Consider the following 22,177-nt stretch of genomic DNA (forward strand, 5'->3'; position numbering starts at 1 on the left):
TCTTCTTTTATTCTATCAGTTTCTCTTGGATGCAATAGAGAACCACTCCCAAGTGGACTGCATTTATACAGACTTCTCAAAAGCTTTTGACACTGTCGATCACGATATCTTGCTGCAAAAACTAACGGGCTACGGAATTAATGGGCCTCTCCTCTCATGGTTTGAATCATATCTTATAAATCGCCTGCAGATTGTTAAAATAAGGAATCATCTTTCTGCGCCTATTATTGTTACCAGTGGAGTTCCTCAAGGGTCTCACCTTTCGCCCTTACTTTTTACTCTCTACATAAATGACATTAAAATATACTTAAGAATTCTAAATTGCTTTTGTTTGCCGACGATGCAAAAATTTTTATGCATATTAATTGTCCACTTGATTGTTTAAAACTTCAAGAAGATTTACATCATCTGGAAAAGTACTGTATTCAAAATGGGTTGAAACTTAATCATGAGAAATGTAAAATAATATCGTTTATTAAAAACAAGAAGAAAATAGCATTTCCGTACAGATTTAGTAATAACAACATTCTAACTCCTGTTTCACAAGTTAATGACCTTGGTGTTTTATTCAGTAATAACCTATCATTTAATGAACATATTGAAAATATTTGTAAGAAAGCATTTCAAAGACTGGGTTGCATTACTAGATATTCTAGGGAATTTTCAAACTTAGCTACCTATCGATTGCTGTATGCATCTATGGTACGCCCTATACTAGAATACTGTACACCTGTTTGGAACCCTTCTCATCAGACCTCTATCCATAGATTAGATTCAGTACAACATAAATGTCTTCGTCTATATTCTTTTAGAGCAGGATTCTCATATGATAATGTTGATTATACATCCCTACAACAGTCCTTAAATCTGCATAGCCTGACACAATGCCGTGAATTATTGGATACACTCTTCTTTTTTAAATTGCTTCATTCCTTGGTGAATTGTCCACAACTCCTTGCAAAAATTAACGTACATGTACCAGACAGACGCACAAGGTTCAAGAATACATTGTCTACAAATTGGCATAGAACTAACTATGCATTCAATGGACCAATTGAACGAATGTCAAGATCTCTTAACAAAGTGGATATTGATATATTTAACTGCTCATTGTAAAAATTTATAACTCATTTACATAATCTCCAGAATTGACTATTACTTTCCTGTGCTTACTTGTAATATAACCTGTGTATATATCTGTACATATGTTCTACTTATATTCCATTGAAATTTATTTTTAGTGTGTTTTGTATTACTTTTGTATTACTTTCCTGTGCTTACTTGTGATATTTTATAATAATAATAATTTTATCTTTTATTGGCAGGTGAAGAAGTCAAGAAGATGGTGGCTCAAGATTTTTTTTACTTCCTCGATACTATGATTGTCAATTCATACATAGTGTACAAAGCAGAAATGAAAGTCATACATAGTCATACATATATTTCATGTACAAATTAGCCATAAAATATTTTTTTAATACCCTCAGTCTTTTGCCCTATAAAGAGTGAAATACTTTGACTACATTCTCTGGGTAAATGTACAAAAAATGAAAGAGATCATGTTGATGTTCATTTGTGTTCATGCAACTATGAATAATTTTGGATACTCTGTGAGAGTTGTTCACTGGTGAATTTTTTAAGAAATAATCATATTACTATTCTGCTGATATGAGTGAGGAAGTAAGTTGTGAATTTTCCTTAGCAATACCTAATGATTTGATAGTTTCCCAGAGAGCAGACGGAGTTGATCTCTAACTGAACAAAGAATGCATGTTTTTGACTTTGGCATCTCGGTTTTATTACGCAAGATGCGAAAGGAAGTCTTTGGAGAGTAGCCTACAGACCGGCAGACGCTGATTCAGAATTATTGATAAGATAATCAGCTATGTTGGAAATGATATGGAAGGGAACGTGACAGTAGCAGGTGATCTCAATTTACCAAATGTCAATTGGGAAGGTAATGCGAACGACAGGAAGCATGACCAACAAATGGCAAATAAGTTAATATGGGAAGGGCAACTGATTCAAAAAGTGATGGAACCAACTAGAGGGAAGAATATTTTGAATGTGGTGCTGATAAAACCAGATGAGCTCTATTAGGCAATACCAGATGGCTGATAAAACAGGCATGAGGGAGTTTAAAAAAATAACTATGATCGCTGGAAAATGGTAAAAAAAATGTAAATAGACTCTGGGATGGGTTTAAAGCAAATTGTTGAGGATTGTGAAAATACGTTTCTTACTTTAAAGGTGGTAAGGAATGGTAAGTATCCACTATATTATGACATAGAAGTAAAGAAACTAAGAAGGAGGTGCAGACTGGAAAGAAATAGAGTTAGAAATGGTTATGGAAGTAAGGAGAAATTGAAGGAACTTACTAGGAAATTGAATCTAGCAAAGAAGTCAGCTAAGGATAACATGATGGCAAGCATAACTGGTGGTAATACAAATTTTAGTGAAAAGTGGAAATGTATGCATAGGTACTTTAAGGCAGAAACAGGTTCAAAGAAGGACATTCGAGGAATCATTAATGAAGAAGGGGAGTGTGTATACGAGGATCTTCAAAAGGCAGAAGTATTCAGTCAGCAGTATGTAAAGATTGTTGGTTACAAGGATAATGTCCAGATAGAGGAGGTTACTAACACTAAAGAAGTATTAAAATTTACCTATGACAGCAATGACATTTACAGTAAGATACAAAAGTTGAAAACTAGAAAAGCAGCTGGAATTGATAAGATTTCTGGGGATATACTAAAGGCAATGGGTTGGGATATAGTACCATATCTGAAATGCTTATTTGATTATTGTTTGGTTGAAGGGGCTATACCAAGTGAATGGAGAGCTGCTATAGTAGCCCCTGTGTATAAAGGAAAGGGTGATAGACATGAAGCTGAAAATTACAGGCCAGTCAGTTTGACACGCATTGTATGTAAGCATTGGGAAAGCATTCTTTCTGATTATATAAGACCTGTTTGCAAAATTAATAATTGGTTTGACAGAGGGCAGTTTGGGTTTAGGAAAGTTTTTCGAGTGAAGTTCAGCTTGTAGGATTTCAGCAAGATATAGCAGATATCCTGGATTCAGGAGGCCAAATGGACTGTATTGCGATTGACCTATCTAAAGCATTTGATAGGGTAGATCATGGAAGACTACTGGCAAAAATGAGTGCAATTGGACTTGAAAAAAGAGTGACTGAATGGGTGGCTATATTTCTAGAAAATAGAACTCAGAGAATTAGAGTAGGGAAAGCTTTATCTGACCCTGTAATAATTAAGAGGGGAATTCCTTAACGAAGTATTATTGGGCCTTTAGATTTTCTTATATATATCAATGACATGTGTAAAGAAGTGGAATCAGAGATAAGGCTGTTTACAGTTGATGTTATTCTCTACAGAGTAATAAATAAGTTACAAGATTGTGAGGGACTGCAGGGTGACCTCGATAGTGTTGTGAGATGGACGGTGGACAATGGTATGATGATAAACGGGGTTAAAAGTCAGGTTGTGAGTTTCACAAATAGGAAAAGTCCTCTCAGGTTTAATTACTGCGTTGATGGGGTGAAAGTTCCTTTTGGGGATCATTGTAAGTACCTAGGTGTTAATATAAGAAAGGACCTTCATTGGAGTAATCACATAAATATGATTGTTAATAAAGGGTACAGATCTCTGCACATGCTTATGAGGGTATTTAGGGGTTGTAGTAAGGATGTAAAGAAGAGGGCATACAAGTCTCTGGTAAGACCCCAACTAGAGTATAGTTCCAGTGCATGGGACCCTCACCAGGATTACCTGATTCAAGAACTGGACAAAATCCAAAGAAAAGCAGCTCGATTTGTTCTGGGTGATTTCCGACAAAAGAGTAGCGTTACAAAAATGTTGCAAATTTTGGGCTGGGAAGACTTGCGAGAAAGGAGATGAGCTGCTCAATTAAGTGGTATGTTCTGAGCTGTCAGTGGAGAGATGGTGTGGGTGAACATCAGTAGACGAATAAGTTTGAGTGGCATCTTTAAAAGTAGGAAAGTTCACAATAAGAAGATAAAGTTGGAATTCAACAGGACAAATTGGGGCAAATATTTGTTTATAGGAAGGGGAGTTAGTGATTGGAAAACTTACCAAGGGAAATGTTCAATAATTTTCCAATTTCTTCACGATCATTTAAGAAAAGGCTAGGAAAACAACAGATAGGGAATCTGCCACCTGGGCGACTGCCGTAAATGCAGATCAGTAGTGATTGATTGAGGTTTCAAAGTCTTCAGGTTTCCTGGTTTTGATGTGATATTTTTGTCTTGTCCCGCAGAGATATTAATTTCTTAATTGTAGACGTTATCCACAGGTTAGGTGGGTGTTTGGCTCGAATTACTTTTAATGGGGCACGCTTGTCGTACAACACAAAAATAAAATTATTAAATTTGATGACTTTATCTTCGATATTACGTTAAAAATACCTCATACTAGGGAGCAGAAATTACATCTTTTCAAAAATCTTCAGGATTAAAACTGTGTAAATCTCTAAATGTGATCCACTTTCTTTCATATTTGGGTGTTCATATCGAGAAGACAGCATATAACATATCATGTCCAGAAAATCCACTCACTGGGGTCTGCCCAAATTTTAGAAGGGTATCATTAAAATTTGAAGCTATGGTATCAAGATTAGAATGACAATATGCATTGTGGTATGTGTCATCAAATTGTATTCTAGTCAAATTGCACGAGTCAAGTGCATCATCAATTATTACAATTTCCGAGGACCCTGATCCAAAATGCCCATTCATATCACCTACAATTATAATATATTTGTAATGAAAAACATAATTATACATCACCTCTACAGAGGTCTCCATGAAACCAATTTTGGGAGGACTGTAGATGCATGAAAATAATACTTTACCCACAGGTAATTTGAGTTTGAGGAAAATATACTCTGGCTTACGAACTTATCATTAAACCAAGGTGTTTTTCCAGTGGAATGGAAGAAAGGATTTGTTAGTCCAGTTTTCAAAAATGGTGATAAAACTGACTTAAAAAATATAGACCAGTTATAATTTCTTCTCATATTCCCAAAATATTTGACTAAATAATTCTTGACAAAATCACACCTCTCTTTAGAAACATCATCATTGATGAGCAGCATGGATTCTTTTCAGGACGGTCAACCTGTAGCAATCTTCTTTTATTCTATCAGTTTCTCTTGGATGCAATAGAGAACCACTCCCAAGTGGACTGCATCTATACAGACTTCTCAAAAGCTTTTGACACTGTCGATCACGATATCTTGCTGCAAAAACTAACGGGCTACGGAATTAATGGGCCTCTCCTCTCATGGTTTGAATCATATCTTATAAATCGCCTGCAGATTGTTAAAATAAGGAATCATCTTTCTGCGCCTATTATTGTTACCAGTGGAGTTCCTCAAGGGTCTCACCTTTCGCCCTTACTTTTTACTCTCTACATAAATGACATTAAAAATATACTTAAGAATTCTAAATTGCTTTTGTTTGCCGACGATGCAAAAATTTTTATGCATATTAATTGTCCACTTGATTGTTTAAAACTTCAAGAAGATTTACATCATCTGGAAAAGTACTGTATTCAAAATGGGTTGAAACTTAATCATGAGAAATGTAAAATAATATCGTTTATTAAAAACAAGAAGAAAATAGCATTTCCGTACAGATTTAGTAATAACAACATTCTAACTCCTGTTTCACAAGTTAATGACCTTGGTGTTTTATTCAGTTATAACCTACCATTTAATGAACATATTGAAAATATTTGTAAGAAAGCATTTCAAAGACTGGGTTGCATTACTAGATATTCTAGGGAATTTTCAAACTTAGCTACCTATCGATTGCTGTATGTATCTATGGTACGCCCTATACTAGAATACTGTACACCTGTTTGGAACCCTTCTCATCAGATCTCAAATCCATAGACTAGATTCAGTACAACATAATTTTCTTCGTCTATATTCTTTTAGAGCAGGATTCTCATATGATAATGTTGATTATACATCCCTACAACAGTCCTTAAATCTGCATAGCCTGTCACAATGCCGTGAATTATTGGATACACTCTTCATTTTTAAATTGCTTCATTCCTTGGTGAATTGTCCACAACTCCTTGCAAAAATTAACGTACATGTACCAGACAGACGCACAATGTTCAAGAATACATTGTCTACAAATTGGCATGGAACTAACTATGCATTCAATGGGCCAATTAAACGAATGTCAAGATCTCTTAACAAAGTGGATATTGATATATTTAACTGCTCATTGTAAAAATGTATAACTCATTTACATAATCTCCAGAATTGACTATTACTTTCCTGTGCTTACTTGTAATATAACCTATGTATATATCTGTACATATGTTCTACTTATACTCCATTGAAATTTCTTTTTACTGTGTTTTGTATTACTTTTGTATTACTTTCCTGTGCTTACTTGTAATATATGCTGTGTATATATCTGTGCATATTTTTTCTACTTATACTCCATTGAACTTTCTTTTTACTGTGTTTTGTCTATACTTCTCTACTGTTATGTAAAATGGTATTTCCAATAATAAAGTATTATTATAATATTCTGCAGGGGAGGTGTAAACTATTTTACATTTTATGTTGCTCTTCACATACAAAGCTACTCCTCCTCCTCCTCTCTTGCCCAATCTATCGTTTCTATATAAATTAAAGCCAGGAATGTTAATTTCTGAGTCCAGTATGGACTCCTTGAAAAATGTCTCATTTACAGCATTAACATTAATATTTGAATCAACAAAGCAGTCAAAAAATCTCATTGAAATGTACCTTATCAACTAATGACTGTGCATTTAAGTAAATTATTTTCAAATCAGAGGGATGGATTTCTGATAGATCTTCAATGATTTTTTGAATTTCAGAAGACTTAAGTTTAGAAGACATGCATGAATGTGAATGTTTACAAAATTCCAGAAAATTAATATTCAATTATAGGTTCTACTAACATTACATACAGTTTTAGATTATGTGAAATGAAAGTAGATAAGTGAATAGTGAATAGAACATGCTTAATTAACTTCAACAAGGAGAGATCTTTTTAAGTTTTGCAGTATTTTTCACACATTTAACACCCCCTTGCAGTGCAATAATTGTGCCATCAGAAGTCCACACCTGCTTTTTGCCGAAGATGGAAATTGCCTGTTTCAAAAGATGATGTCTGGTGGAGGTAAGACCTTCACGAATCGTCACCTTGGATCCACGTAACAGCCTCTGCGCATGGAAAACTGTTGATCTCTTGGTGTAGGAGACAAATTTACATATAATAGCCCTTGACTTCCCAGACCCAGGGGCTCCAACCCTATGCGAGCAGTCAATATCTTCCGTGCTTAAATTTTTGGGCCACATTGAGCACTATGTGAGTTGTATCCTCACCTGATTCTTTGGGCAACCCAAAAATTCGAACACTGTTTTGCCTTTGGTATTGATCAATTTCGTCCATTTTATGATTTAATAAAGACTGTAACTCCAGAATTTCATTTTCACGAAATTTTAACTCATTTCTTAAATCGCTGATAACTTTAGAATTGAAGTTCATTGTTTATTTTAGTTCTTTACAAACTTTTTATGCACCAACTGTTACCAACAGTTGAAGGAAGTCCCTATTTTGTGATAAGTTCTCCACTATACCTTGCACCAAGGTCACAATCTAGTCCTCAGTTAAATTATTGTTACCTTTGGTGTAGCAGGGCTCCGTGTTCGGCATGTTGGTGTTGCCGCTAGTTGGCGGTGTGAGGGGGAGCTGCTCACTAACAATGGACGGTCGTGAGGCATGGGTTGAGCCAGATGGAAGAGATGGCGCTGCTTCCTGCGAGGTGGTGGTGGTGCCGTTAGTCTCCGAGGGAGAGCGCTTGCGATCAGCCGAATGTACAGTAGCAGAAGTGTGGAGGGTTGACTGTATTTGTGAACGCTGTCTAGAAACAGTTGACAAGCGTGATGTGTGAGTCATAGCTGCACCCTGACGCTGGACAGCTGATGATCGCGCCACATTTCTTCTGTTTTTCTTACTTCCGGCCATACATAACCTAACTTCGAAGATTCTTATGGATTTAAAAGAAATAAATGCCATATTTCTACAATGAGGTTCACTGCCCTAACACATTCACAGGTCACTTGCACTTCACTCAATCAGTGCTTACACACAAAACCGTACTAAGAGTACTATACACATTCAATACACCTGGAATTATGAGCTGCAAACTATACCACCATGACATGTTACACACACACACAGTTGGTGTGAGTGAGCATGTGAGAGAGTGGAGACAGTGAAGTGTGAGGGTGTGAAACTGGAGATATATTTTATTAATACATTGTAAATTATATTACATTGTTTAAAATCTTATATTTTATTGTAGATTATAAGAGAGAATATGTGAATGAATGCACGTTAGTAGCAGTGCTGCGACTAGTCTTGCTTAGGATAGTTCAGGCTGACTGGCCAGCGCTCTGGACGGGTCCAACTAATATATACTGTTAGGTTGAAAATAAGTGGGTGGGTCCTTCCACCCAACCCGCTTCCCTCTTAGACCTGTAACGGGACCACTAGGATAACGGGTGGGAGAACGTTGGATCTCCTCCAGACTCCTAATATCACACCAAGATACTCACTTCACGGTACTGATACTACCCCCGAATGAACGAAGGATGAGTGAATGACAAAGGATGAGTGCTACAAGTGACTAGTTCCAAGGTTGAGTCAATATTTCCCTTTTAATAGTATGTAAGCCAACATCCACATGGACATTATGCTCTTTAACTACATACTTTGAACATTCACCAGTTGTAAAAAAAATTTATGTGCTATAATTAACTACACAAGTGTATTATCTTACCATTTCATCTTATGTAATATTGTACTGAACATGATAATTGTATTGAATTTAAGTCTTTACTAAAAAAACATTGTAAGTTATTATGCACAAGCTGATGGTTTAGGCCAACCTGCTTATGGCATTTTCCCACCCATCTGATCCTACCCTACAATTTTATACCTATCAGTAAATGACCTATGTGTTCTATGAAAAAGCAAAAAACAAAAAAATGGAAAGATGCCCAGTAGTTGCTTTCTAATGAGAACTAAAGTACCATCTGTTCTTACTGCAACTCGACTGTGAAGATAAATACCTTTGACTTCGTGTACTAATCTACACCTAATCCCATAACACCCTTAGTGTGGTCCACCTTGTTGAGTTCTACAAAACATAAATGCTTCTGTCTATTCTTGTCATATAATTTTTCAATGACTTTGCATGTTACCAAGCAGGTTCGCCATGCAATCTCGAACAGACTCTGAGTCATGGTCCTCCTTGTGCTCACAGGTACTATACAGTATCATCTACCAAGATCCTTAATCCGTTAGAGGAGAGATTCTGATTGGGATCACTTATTTTGACAGGCATTTTGATCTATAGTGAACTAGGTATCTCTAGGCTTAGAACAGGGAAATTGAAATCTGTCTGCAAAAGAACAGTTATAGAGATTCTTCAGGATAAAGAAATTAAACAGCAGACATAGAAACAACAGGGTGAACAAAATGGAATTCGATGGGGAGTTTTCAATTTTAATAGGGCATATGGAGGAAAGAAAGTAGAACTGGGTGAGTCAGCAAAGAGGATGCATCTTGATATGTTAGGAGTGAAAGATATTTTTGGAAGGAGGAATGAGGAAGAGATAGGAGACTATGAAGTGTTCACAATAGGTGTTAGAGAGGGAAAGGCAGAGTGTGGGTTAGGGCTGCTCATCAGCAATACTACTGCACACATCACAGTTTCTGTTAGGTACAAGTGATGTGGGTTAGATATAGCAGTTGGAGAATTATGCCAGTTTATTCATCATGTGAGGGTGCAAATGAGGATAAACTTGACATGTTTTATGAAACACTTCCTGAAATCGTATTCAGGGTCAATAGCAAGGATTGGATATTGCTAATGGGCGAGTTCAATGCGTGAGTTGGAAATAGAACTGCAGGATGTGGGAAGATGATGGGTAAGTGTGGGGATGATATGGAAGCTAATGAGAATGGACTTTTATTCTAGTATGGGATTGTTACGGAAATATCCGTGGTAGTTAGAGGTGAAAGAAGGTGTGGGCTGGAATAGGTTAATTTAAAACTTTAACAAAGGTTATATTTTCTTTTCAAAATCAATCAATAACAAAGTGTAACAGGTACCAAGTAGCAGATTAACAAATTAAGAAATTACAAATTACAGTTCGTTACAAGATTTGGGCTTCGAGCCCCACACTCACAATCCTTGAGCTATGAGCCCAACTTTATGAATGTACCAAGTTCAAACAAAGGGGCAGAAAACCCCAATCATGCCAAGGAGCACTTGCTCCTAATTACCATGTTAAGCCTCCTAGAGGCACACAGAAATCAAATTTAGGAAAGAACAGACCCGTTCTCAAAGTTCAAGCCTATCAAAGGCCACAACGAATTTCACTTCTAATTGCCCTCAAGGCACACATAGAATGGTACAGGGGTACCTCATACCCAATCTACTGGGCCTTCGCAGGAAGGAAAAATAAAACGGGTTAAGTAAATGGCCCAAAATACAAAGTTGAATGAAGGCGATAACTTGCACTCCTACACAAGGTTTTTGTCTTAAAACCCATGTGGCACTAGGCCAATAATACAGGGGCTAATCCCAAGCTAGGGAGGTGACCCGTATGAGAAAACTTTACTACATTAAAGAAGAGAAGAACGGTTATGAAAACGTAGTCACCTCTATTTCAAAATGAAGGGGAGTTCGAGAGGGTGAAGCACTCTCTATCCCCGCTTTACAGTAAAAGATATTTGTAGATTTTTACATAGACAGAAAAGGAATTTACATTTTAAACACAGATGGGTTACATATTAAAGGATTCGAACCTTCTCCAAGAGTCAAAATGCTGAGCTAGCAAGAAATAAAGATGTTAACAGGCCATTACCTTGTTGAAGAACTGCTGCTTGAAGAAAGAGGCGCTTCCCGCCCCCTGCTACATATTCACACACTGAGTTAGTTGTTATACTAGTGGCACGGAGACAAGAAAATCTGCAGTTTTTATACCCTCGTAGAAAATTCGAGACCTTTCAGGAATGAGTAGACACATCCCCTCAATTTTATTGGATAGCTAAAAGTTAAACATCAACATCGAAAAAGAAAGACACTATTGGTCAGAAATTAATTACAAAAATTAGTGATTGGTTAAATTCAAAACAGGTGGAAAGAAAGGATAACTGTTGCCAACCCACCAACCACAGAACAAAATTTAGTAAAAACAAAACTTAGGAATACAATATTTCTTCAGGAGAGTACATTCCTTTACACCAGGGTGCATTATCATAGTTTTTGGTAGGGACATCTGTTAGAGATTGTCCACACTCCTTAATCGTTCAAAAACACTCAGTGACATATTCTGAATAACCGTTGAATTAGTTCAGTAGTTAAAGTTCCAAGTTTCTCCAGTAGAGAAGTTTCATTTGGTGCAAGATTTGAACTTGCGTCGTGGAGGTGTACCGCCCGGTACAGGATTACGAGTTACGAATATGTTCTTCAAGCATAAAGCTATTCACCACTAGATTTGGGAGGATAGGGGCATAAGATTCATATTGGACTGTGGTATATCATAAGCTACTTTGAATTCAGGAAATCTGTTATGAATGTATGGGTATTCTAAAGATTTTCCATAAAAACACCACTATTTGATCTATAGTGAACTAGGTATCTCCAGGCTTAGAACAGGGAAATTGAAATCTGTCTGCAGAAGAACAGTTATAGAAATTCTTCAGGATAAAGAGATTAAACAGGAGACATGGATATGATTAGTGATGAGTTCCAAACAAGAGACAGTAAGCAGTTTCAGTATATAAAAACACAATAGGTGCCAGAGGAATGCTGGAGTAGGAACAGTTAGGAACAATGGTATGTAAATATGGGAAACAGAGAACATGTAGTTGGAATGGTGAACTGAGGTGAACTTTACATTGTAAAAGGAAGGTGTATCAGAAATGACTACAAATGAGGACTTTTGTAGACAGAATGGTATATACACTGACTGACAGAGCAAATGCAACACCAAGAAGGAGTGGTTCGAAAGGGATGAAAGTTGGGGAAAAAACAGAGACGGCACGGACGAATAAATGATGTTTATTTCAAACCGATATGCAGGTTACACAATGTGCACGGCATCGACTCAGTAGGATGTAGGACCACCGCGAGCGGCGATGCACGCAGAAATACGTCGAGGTACAGAGTCAATAAGAGTGCGGATGGTGACCTGAGGGATGGTTCTCCATTCTCTGTCAGCCATTTGCCACAGTTGGTCGTCTGTACGAGGCTGGGGCAGAGTTTGCAAACGGCGTCCAATGAGATCCCACACGTGTTCGATTGGTGAGAGATCCGGAGAGTACGCTGGCCACGGAAGCATCTGTACACCTCGTAGAGTCTGCTGGGAGATGCGAGCAGTGTGTGGGCGGGCATTATCCTGCTGAAACAGAACATTGGGCAGCCCCTGAAGGTACGGGAGTGCCACCGGCCGCAGCCCATGCTGCACGTAGCGGTGGGCATTTAACGTGCCTTGAATACGCACTAGAGGTGACGTGGAATCATACGCAATAGCGCCCCAAACCATGATGCCACGTTGTCTAGCGGTAGGGCGCTCCACAGTTACTGCCGGATTTGACCTTTCTCCACGCCGACGCCACACTCATCTGCGGTGACTATCACTGACAGAAAAGAAGCGTGACTCATCGGAGAACACGACGTTCCGCCATTCCCTCATCCAAGTCGCTCTAGCCCGGCACCATGCCAGGCGTGCACGTCTCTGCTGTGGAGTCAATGGTAGTCTTCTGAGCGGACGCCGGGAGTGCAGGCCTCCTTCAACCAATCGACGGGAAATTGTTCTGGTCGATATTGGAACAGCCAGGGTGTCTTGCACATGCTGAAGAATGGCGGTTGACGTGGCGTGCGGGGCTGCCACCGCTTGGCAGCGGATGCGCCGATCCTCGCGTGCTGACGTCACTCGGGCTGCGCCTGGACCCCTCGCACGTGCCACATGTCCCTGCGCCAACCATCTTCGCCACAGGCGCTGCACCGTGGACACATCCCTATGGGTATCGGCTGCGATTTGACGAAGCGACCAACCTGCCCTTCTCAGCCCGATCACCATACCCCTCGTAAAGTCGTCTGTCTGCTGGAAATGCCTCCGTTGACGGCGGCCTGGCATTCTTAGCTATACACGTGTCCTGTGGCACACGATAACACGTTCTACAATGACTGTCGGCTGAGAAATCACGGTACGAAGTGGGCCATTCGCCAACGCCGTGTCCCATTTATAGTTCGCTACGTGCGCAGCACAGCGGCGCATTTCACATCATGAGCATACCTCAGTGACGTCAGTCTACCCTGCAATTGGCATAACGTTCTGACCACTCCTTCTTGGTGTTGCATTTGCTCTGTCAGTCAGTGTATATATACACTAAAGAAACAGTGCAACATAATGTTGAATCAAGAAGAATTCTTGGGAAGACTTTGGTAATAACCGGGAAAAGGTGGATCAAACAGCAAGGAAACACTTCTGGGCAGTAATAGAAAATCTTACAAAGGGAAGAAAAATGAAATGAATTGTGGTTTGGGTGTATAAGGTAAACTGGGGATCACTGGTCAGGGGAAAGGAATGTTTTGAAAATCTTCTCAATGTAAAAGGAAATCTTGATGTCACAAACAACTGAGCTCAAGGGGAGGAAGACAGTGTCATGAGTGAGATTACACTTGAAGAAATGGAAAGTATGGTAAATAAACTCCATTGCCATAAAGCAGCAGGAATAGATTAAATTTGAACTAATATGGTAAAAATAGTTGGAAGGCAGGGATGAAATTGCTTCATAGAGTAACAGGCATGGAATGTTCGTAAGGTTCCTTCTGATTGGACAAAAGTAGTATTTTTACCTATCTACAAGCAAGAGAAGGGGAAGGATTGCAACAAATATTGAGGTATTTCACTGATGACTTCACCAGGCAGGGTGTTCACTGGCATTTTTTAAATAGAGGTTGTGATCAGTGGGTGAGAATAAGTTGGATGAAAACCAACATTGTTTCACATCACAGAGTGGCTGTCAGGATTAGCCTTTCTGTATGTGCCAGGTAACTCGAAAATGCTACTGTTTCTTTTTTATATTATTGATGGGTGGTTCAATCTTTGATATACTTTATACCTCTTGTATTTTTTATGTTATATTTATGTTTTGTAGACCTGGAGAAGGCATACGACAGAGAGATGAGGGAAAGGAATTCAAGCATAGCCTACTGTGGGATTATGGGATTAAGCTTAGATTATTAAAAGCTTATAAAATCATTTATGTTGACATTTGGGCTGCATTGAGTATTGAATTGAAGTTGAATTAGATTTTGGTTCAAGGTACTTAGAGGGGTTAAACAAGGCTGTAACTTTTCATCCTAGTAGTTTATAGTTTACATGGATCTTCTACTGAAAAGTATAAAGTGGCAGGTATATATTTTTAGGTAGAAATACAGTAAACAGTTTGGCTTACATCAGCAGCTTGGTCTTTATGATGGAAGACTGCATTGAATGCCTGCAATCCATTATTTTTGGGCATGAAAATAGGTGCAGTGAGTACATGTCAATTAGTTTTCTCGGTAGGAAAGAAACCTAAAGGAACAGAATGTCTCATTGGAAATACAAAACTGGAAAATACAGTTTTCAAGTAAGTAGAATGCATATTCTCCCAGTATGGTGGAATAGTAAATGAAAATGAATCAAGGTGCTGCAGTGGTAATGCAGTAAGTTCTCAGTTGGAATAAATAGTATTCTGTAATAAAAAAGATATCAGCTCTTGAGAGAAGCTATCTATACACTGATCTCTTTACAGACCAATGGTGCTTCATGGGAGTGAAAACTGAGTGGAATAAGGGTACCTTATTAACAAGTTAGAAGAAACAGATGTGAAATTCATGAAAATAATTGCTGTACAGAGAGGTGCAAACAATGTCTGGAGGTACTCAGAATGGAAAGATTACAGCTAAGTAAGGAATAAACTCAACTGCTGAAGCTGTATGTATAAACTGGCTTTAGTGGTGGGTTAATTTGATGGAAATGGAGGAGGAAAGGTTACATAGCAGAATAATGGACTCTGTAATGGAGGGTAAGAGAAGTAGGTGGAGACCAAGACGATGATAGTTAGACTCAACTTTCAATGATTTAACACTAAGAGATAAAGAACTAAATGAGGCCACAGTACTAGTTACAAACAGAAGATTATGGAGGCATTTGGAAAATTCGCAATGGCTTGTGGACTGAATGCTGGAAGACATAATGATCTATAATGAAGACGAATGTGTGACGTTTTCCATTAATACTTTTCCTTTAAGCTAGATATGAGTATTCTAAGAATAAGTGTGCAATTGTAAGCAAGAAAATCTGCAGTTTTATGTGACTCTTGATGTTGTGATCATTAGTAGGTGACTGATGAATGAAAACATACAACATGTTTTCCAGTCAATGACCATGTCATGGCGAGGATAGGAATTGTGCCGGCTGCCGAGGTCTGACTCACTCCTCTGGGGCAATGAGTATTGGCTGACAGATGAAATGAAATTATATTTGAGAGTGTTGCTGGAACGAAAGATGACAGGAAAAACCGGAGTACACGGAGAAAAACCTGTAGCACCTCCGCTTTGTCCAGCACAAATCTCACATGGAGTGACCGGGAGTTGAACAATGGCAGCCAGTGTTGAGAGGTCGGCGCACTGCCACCTGAGCCATGGAGGCTGTTCAGAAGGCAACTGATAATATGAGTTTAATGTTTTCCTTCTACATAATATTGTGACATTGTATTCACAAAATTTCCCAAAACATTATCGCAGACAAACTTGCTGAATAAGCGAAACTTGTTATATCCTTCTCAAACTATGCAAAAGGAAAATTTATATGTCTAAAGAAACTACATCAATTCATACTGAATAAGAGTTGTAAAGTGCCGTTATAATTGTAGAGCACACATTTCTTTATTAAGAAAGAACGTGTGTTCTCTAAAAGCCTAAAAGAGGCATCCAAAAATAAATCATTCGGTTTCATATTATTGAAACTATACTTTTTAAAAATCTAGTATGCAGTCAACTTCATGACCACTTTGTAAATATTTTCTATCAAGGGCATTTTCCCAAGTGTGTAGCAAATTTGTGCAATACCTCGGTTATTTTCCTCATACACCTGTTCTGTAGCTAGAGTATTAAAATATGACAGAATTCATGTATGAAATACATTCTTTCCAGTCTGCCAGACACACAACAATTTCAAATGAAAATTAAAACACTATAAGCATACCTGTAAAAATCACACATTATACACTGTGCCCTACAGACTCCAATACCCATCAATCAAATGCTGAGATTGTATCCAGTTCTCTAATCAAGTCATCCTGGTGAGGGTCCCATATACTGGAAGTATGCTCTAGTTGGGGTCTTACCAAAGACTTATATGCCATCTCCTTTACATCCTTACTACAACCCCTAAAAACCCTCATAACCATATGCAGAGATCTGTACCCTTTATTTACAATCCCATTTATGTGATTACCCCAGTGAAGATCTTTCCTTAAATTAACACCCAGATACTTAAAATGATCCCCAAAAGGAACTTTCACCCCATCAATGCAGTAATTGAAACTGAGAGGACTTTTCCTATTTGTGAAACTCACAACCTGACTTTTAACCCCGTTTATCATCATACAATTGCTTACTGTCCATCTCACAACATTATCGAGGTTATCTGGCAGTTTCTCACAATCTTGTAAATTATTTATTTCTCTATACAGAATAACATCATCTGTGATTCCACTTCTTTACTCATATTATTTACATAGATAAGAAAACATAAAGGTCCAATAATACTGCAATGAGGAATTCCCCTCTTAATTATTACAGAGCTGGATAAAGCTTTGCCTACTCTAATTCTTTGAGATCTACCTTCTGGAAATATAGCCACCCTTTCATCATTCTTTTGTCTAGTCCAGTTACACTCATTTTTGCCAGTAGTCTCCCATGATCTACCCTATCTAATGCCTTAGACAGGTCAATCATGATACAGTCCATTTGACCTCCTGAATCCAAGCTATATCTTGCTGGAATCCTACAAGTTGAGCTTCAGTGGAATAACCTTTGCTGAACATGAACTGCCTTCTGTCGAACCAGTTATTAATTTCAAAAACATGTCTAATAAAGTCAGAAAGAATGCTTTCCCAAAGTTTACATGGAATGCATGTCAAACTGACTGGCCTGTAATTTACAGCTTTATGTCTATCAGATGAAATGAAATTATATTTGAGAGGAGCTACTATAGCAACTGTCCATTCATTTCATGTAGCTTCTTCATGCAAACAATGATTTAAAAAAAGTATTTCAGATACTAATACATGGCTAGCTCATTTCATAGGAAAACAAATTTATGTCACAGTTCTAGCAAAATATTAAAACAGTAAGGCTTCCTGAAGCTTGTGGTAATGAAACCAATGTTTGATTGTAATTTTTTTGAAGAATTACTTTGTGCTTAATTAAGAGAAAAATAGAACCATTCACCATTCCATTGGGGACATCCTATGCAGGAAATACAAACTCAAGCGAGATTTTGCATTCCAATTCGGATCGCAGTTCTCGACTTATCTTAAAAACTGATAGCGTGGAGTTAGCTATGTGAAAAGAAAACGAGGAGAAAGATGTGTTATTATGAAGGTCACCCCTGATAATGGAGCCCCAGATGTGAAGCCACGGTAACATATCAGTTGTGGATGTGAGGAAGGAAGGGGGAAGGGGAAGGAGAGGCATGGTTGTCTAAGGAGGGGTTAATGGGTGTGAAATAGTGGGTGCCTCCTGGAGGGGTGATCTGTAGACAATACAAAAGTGTGGGTTTTGGTTACTTAATTTTTGTTTATTAAGAACTGGAATTATGAGAACAAATAAGGTGTTGGATTTTTCTGATATGCCATCAAGAATAAGGTTGGGACTGAAACATTGGTCTAGATGAATGAAGCAATTTTTCATTACTGGTATATATTGAGCTGGGAGTCCTTGTTGAACACTTTAAGAATTTTCAGGTCCTGTTTGATGGAAGTAAATTTATGATTAAGATCTTTCCAGTGTTGCCACATGGCAGAAAATCTATTGTATTTAAGAGCAATGACGTGTTCTGTGTATTGTATGCCAAAGCTTCTGCAAGTCTGTTAATATAGGTGGACTCACAACAACTACATTTGAGTATGTAAACACCTGATCTGGAGAACCGATTACTATGATTAACAGAGTTTATATTGTGTACAACAGAACTTACAACTTTTATTATAATTTGGATCCACCTTATTCAATACATGAAAACTGTTGTTTAGGTGAAATTACAACATATATTTAAATCAGAACTAGTTTCGACGCCCCCTTTGCGTTATCATTAGCTAATATAGGTTCTTGGAAAAATTGGCAATCACATAAGTTTATCTACGTCAAATTGAACACAATTTTAAACCATATTAACAACTAAAGACTTTGTTACGATTATACTGCCTCAAAGTCCATATTTTCTACAAGTCCGAGACTTGCAAGTCTCAAACCTTAAAAATAAATTAGTCTTGAAGAAATATTAGCTTAATTTATCACACTTCTTAAAACGTGACGTAGAATCGTATTAAAATACTTCAATAAAATCTTCAGAGTCGCTTTAATGGAGCAATCCTAGTGAGGTGAAAACGAGCAATCGGTCCTTTAAGATGTTAACAAGTACAACGTTCCCAGTTCAATGCGGACCTGTAATAATAGGAATGTAATAAACTATCACTTAACTGAAGAGGCAATATATAAATTTACGTCTTATAACGTAAACGTTTTTACGTGACTCACCTCAAAAGATCGCTGTTCATGCAAAGCAAAATGAAGCCTAGCGAACAGTGTTCTGATAGTAATCAAGTGTCCAAGGTTAGTCGGAACCGAAGTGGGGAAATAGGGGAAAGTGGGAGGAGCAACTGAGGAACGGCAACTTGTCGGAGCTGCGGAGGGCGTGGTTGTAAAAAAGCAACTAGTAAAGATATTACGCATAATATGAAACACCGCCCTATTGACCAGGATATGTACATTTAAAAAACTCAATAAGGAAATCAAACAGAATATTTGATTTTTCAGAAATTTCATTTAAATTAAGGTTTGGATTAAAATACTGTTCCAGGTGTATATAGCAACTCTCCGTAGCATCCAGCAAACTTCCTTTTCCTAAGTACTCAAAGATCTCAATGTCCTGTTCTATAGATGTGAACTTATGCTTTAGATCATGTACATGCTGGCCTACCACGGAAAACCTGTTATATGTTATGGCATTAGTATGTTCCGTGTATATAATTTTAAAACTTCATCCTGTTTGACCTAGATATGTGCACCCACAGTCGTTACATTTAAATCTATACACACCCGATTTGGAATATGGGTTCGATCTATTAACTGAGGCTGAACTGTGCAATACAACTGTATTATTATTATCAGTACGAAATGAAACCTTGACATTATGTTTCTTGAAAATATTAGTAAACTTATATAAATAAATATATATATATCCTTACTACAAGTAAATACTGCGAACGCCTTTTGATTAGGTTTGTCTTCGGGCAAAGTGATTTGTAAACGGTACCTGAACTTGTTGATGATAAGTTTACTAAAACCATTAACCTTAACCATTGAACGGATTATATTGAGTTTTTTTATTCAAATTTGCTTTTGTCATGGGGATCCTAAAAGCTCGTTCTACTAAACTATTGTATGTACAGTTTCTTTGACTCTGCGGGTGTTCTGAGTCTTGTCTAATACTGATTGCCGTTTGTGTAGGCTTTCTAAAAATACTATATGCAAAAGATGAATCCGATCTGTTGATGTTAAGTCAAGAAAATTAATTGATTCATTACTTTCTGACTCTAAAGTAAATTTAATCTCTGGCTCAATGTTATTAAGTACATCTAGAGTAGCCGTTGCGTCCCTAACACGTTCGTCTAAACTTACTAATGTATCGTCCACAAATCTAGACCAAAACAGAATGTTGTCTAATTCTCTGTCGTTCTCCATCGTGTATGTTTCCAAAGAATCCAGTCAAATCTCCGCCAAGATTCCCGAGGCCGGAGATCCCATTGCCAACCCATCCTGTTTATAAATGACCTTGTCAAAGAGGAAGTAGTTATTATTTACAAGTAACTTAACCAATTTTATGAAATCTTGTATTTCAAGTTAACTTAGCTGACTGTAGGATCTCAGATTCTTGAAAACAATAGGATGCAACTTATTGGTTCTAATACTCGGAAACATGTTGACGGTATCAAATGAATGTAAGGTATGGTGAGTTTGTAATTTAAAATTTCTTAATTTATTTACCAGTTCTATGGAGTTCTTTAAGGATTTGTTTGCCGTAAACCTATAGTGCTGTTTAAGGAATTTCTGAATGAACTTAGCCAATTTGTATAGAGGACTGGGTCTGTAATTTATTATAGGCCGAACGGGAACCCCGGCCTTGTGGATCTTGAGGAGTGCTCTCGCTGTTGGAAGGCCCGGGTTCATATTTACTAGTTTTTGCTTCTCCTGTTCGGTAAAGAGGGAGGATTTATTCTTTAATGTTTGTTTTAATAGGCGTTGTAGAGTTTGCGTTGGGTCTTTCTTGATCAATAAAAAAGGTTTCATTATCGAAACATTGTTTAGTCTTATGAATGTAATCATCCTTATGCATGATTACCGTCACATTACCCTTATCTGCTTTAGTGATAATGAGCTCCTCATCTTTAACCTTCTTTTTAAGTTTTATAATACACTTTTTATCAATACTGATGTCCTTGGGAGTGTAAACGGCATTCTCTTTATTATTATTATTAGTAACTAGACTATTGTGCAACTTTCTTTTTAAATCTAATCTAACTTCCTCCTGCACCTCATGTGGTAATTTACTAATCTCAACTTCAGATTCCACCACAAGTTTCGTGGTCTTTTTGGCCAGGTTGAAATCAGGCCAGTTATGTTTTGGGCCTTTAGAAAAAATTTGCATTTCTTTCTCATTCAAAACGGTCCTGGAAAGGTTGATTACTGGTGTATGAAAACTCCTGATTAAATCTTCATTAGGAGAATGTTTGGCTCCTAAGACTGGTTTGCTCGAAAACGATTCTTTCTTTAGCAATACTTCCTGTTTAGCAGGAAGAAAGTTATCTAATTTATTCTGAACCGAGTCTTGAAAAATGTTCCATTGCGCTTTAGTAAGCAAGGCAGCGGGCCTGAGGCGAGTCTCATATAACTGCTGATTCAAAAAAAGTTTTTTTTCTTATAAAGAAATTTTAACTCGTTTTTAAGACAAAATCTTTTACATTTTTGTTGTACGTTACGTTGATGAGAAAGTCCCTAATTCGTTTTAAATACTCTCTTTTAAAAATTTTGAGGTGAGTCACGTAAAAACGTTTACGTTATAAGACGCAATTTTATATATTGCCTTTTCAGATAAGTGACAGTTTATTTCATTCCTATTATTACAGGTCCGCATTGAACTGGGAACGTTGTACTTGTTAACATCTTAAAGGACCGATTGCTCGTTTCCACTTCACTAGGATTGCTCCATTAAAGCGACTCTGAAGATTTTATTGAAGTATTTTAATACGATTCTACGTCACGTTTTAAGAAGTGTGATAAATTAAGCTAATGTTTCTTCAAGACTATTTTATTTTTAAGTTGTTGTTCTTTTAAATCCACGTTATTTTATAAGTGAGCAAACCGGTTTGCATATGTTTTCATCAATTTATGGTTTAAGACTCGCAAGTATTGGACTTGTAGAAAATATGGACTTTGAGACAGTATAATCGTAAGACAGTCTTGAAATTGTTAATATGGTTTTAAATTGTGTTCAATTTGACGTAGATAAACTTATGTGATTGCCAATTTTTCCAAGAACCTATATCAGCTGATGATGACGCAAATGGGGCCTCGAAACTAGTTCTGATTGAAATATATGTTCTAATTTCATCTAAACAACAGTTTTTATGTATTGAATAAGGTGGATCCAAATTATGATAAAAGTTGTAATCTTGGTTCAATACAGACAAACAATGAACTTCATTAATTTAACCAATAGAACAGAACTTGGCGAT

The sequence above is a fragment of the Anabrus simplex genome, chromosome 2 (assembly GCF_040414725.1).
Source record: "Anabrus simplex isolate iqAnaSimp1 chromosome 2, ASM4041472v1, whole genome shotgun sequence".
Lineage (NCBI taxonomy): Eukaryota > Metazoa > Arthropoda > Insecta > Orthoptera > Tettigoniidae > Anabrus > Anabrus simplex.